The sequence below is a fragment of the Etheostoma spectabile genome, chromosome 5, assembly GCF_008692095.1.
Source record: "Etheostoma spectabile isolate EspeVRDwgs_2016 chromosome 5, UIUC_Espe_1.0, whole genome shotgun sequence".
Classification (NCBI taxonomy): Eukaryota; Metazoa; Chordata; class Actinopteri; order Perciformes; family Percidae; genus Etheostoma; species Etheostoma spectabile.
This window is the reverse complement of record NC_045737.1, coordinates 37,703,499-37,705,374: the sequence shown is the minus strand read 5'-3', so window position 1 is coordinate 37,705,374 and position 1,876 is coordinate 37,703,499. Positions and strand designations below refer to the sequence as shown.

At 40.9% G+C, this 1,876-nt stretch overlaps 1 long non-coding RNA gene across 1 annotated transcript in view; it reads right to left on the bottom strand.

Annotated features, from left to right (window-relative positions):
- LOC116689765 (uncharacterized) overlaps positions 1-1,816 on the bottom strand; it is a 23,036-nt gene extending 21,220 nt beyond the window's left edge. Inside the window, exon 1 of the long non-coding RNA XR_004332090.1 lies at positions 1,723-1,816. This is a non-coding gene — a long non-coding RNA (uncharacterized LOC116689765). The remainder of the gene's footprint in view (positions 1-1,722) is intronic.
- Between the last annotated feature and the right edge of the window lie 60 nt (positions 1,817-1,876).

Genomic DNA, 1,876 nt, shown 5'->3' with positions numbered 1-1,876 from the left:
CTTTTAAGGTGTGGTGTGTGGTGTGTGTGTGTGTGTGTGTGGTGTGTGTTGTGGTGTGTGTGTTTGTGTGTGTGTGTGTGTGGTTGTGTGTGTGTGTTGTGTGGTGTGTGTGTGGTGTGTGTGTGTGCTGTGTGTTGTGTGTGTGCTGTGTGGGTGTGTGTGTGTGTGTGTGTGTGAGGTGAGAGAGAGCAGTGGAGTGAGAGAGAGTGGATGGACGAGGCGAGAGAGTGGGTGTGTAGACGGGAGTGTGTGTGTGTGTGGGGATGTTGAGTGTGTGGGCAGGAGTACGGAGAGAGGTGTGTGTGTGTGTGTGAGAGCGTGGAGAGAGAGTGTGTGTGGTTGTGTGAGAGAGTGAGACAGAGGGAGGAGGGTGTTGAGATTGACGTTGATTGATGATTGATTGGTGAATCCTCTGGGCCAAACTGAAAATGAACACTTTGACCTTTTTTTTTTTTACGTATCTTGCAAAACCACTATTTTTTAAAATTTCTTACAAGCTAATTAAAGCTAAAATAAGATCATTTTTGAAGGTATGAATTATTTGTACATAAAGTAAGTATCAGACCATGTCCTACGTAATAGCAATGTCAAAGTAAAGTCAGAATAATGCTGTAAAATGAGTAAAACACCTAAAAGTCAAAACAATGAGTGACCTGATCCTTAGTTTGACTCATGGAGAGCGGTTCCAGGAACCGGCCGTGTTACTTTTGGGCATTTTAGGTTGAAATAAAACCTAATTTCTGCTCCGACGGGTCGATCTGACGTTTGATTTAAATGTTGCAGGTTAAAACGAGCGCCTCCGTGCATGCATGCAGCAGGTTATCAGGTGTAATAATTACCTCTCAGCCTATTTTAAAGGACTCTTATTTTGAAGGACAGTTCTTTTCAAGTCAGGTGACAATGTGTATGCTGGATTAATATTAATATTAATATCTGTAATCATCTGCTGGATTTTAGCTGTCAGGTCTCTTCTTAACCCCCGTGTTGTCTTCCCATCGACCGTGCAACCTTTTGGTTTTCTGGGTCAAAGTTATTTTTTTATGTTTTTAGTCTACTTTTGACACTTTTCCCAACGCTTTTGTTTTTATGTGCCTTTTGATGTGTTTTCATCCCAAATTTTAAATCTTTTTCCCACACTTCCAACTTTTTTCGACGTTCTTTTATCAATTTTTCTTCTTCAAATACTATAACATTGAATAAAATACCCAAATTCAATGAAAGCAGTGAACTCATCATTCATTTTACTTTTGAAGAGCGTTGTAGGGAACTATCCGCGTTTCCTTTTTAAGAAAATTTGGTTGACAGAAACCTAAATTTCTGCAGTAGGAACTTAGACAACGGGTCAGATTTGACCCGAAGACGACATGAGGGTGGAGTGAAGAGACCGACGGGTCGATCTGACGTTTGATTTAAATGTTGCAGGTTAAAACGAGCGCCTCCGTATATGCATGCAGCAGGTTATCAGGTGTAATAATTACCTCTCAGCCATATATGTGTATATGTGTATGCATGCAGCAGGTTATCAGGTGTAATAATTACCTCTCAGCCATATGTATGTGTATGTATATGTGTATGCATGCAGCAGATTATCAGGTGTTATAATTACCTCTCGGCCTCGGTGCCATTCCTTAGCAACGCCAAAAAGTCCCTGCAGAACCGGCCGGGCGGGTGACGTGTACGAGTGTTTTCTCTTGTGTTTGCGTCCCATTTGCCTTTATTTACTTCAAAGGTTGCTCATACTGTTTAATGTTGTGGCAGATTTTAACCTCCTGCTGTGTCAAATGACCTTTATGCTAATGCGATTGTGATTAATATTCATTTGTTGTGGGGTTAAAACTCCAAAGCCATGTCTATTTTATAGAGTATGAATGTTGTT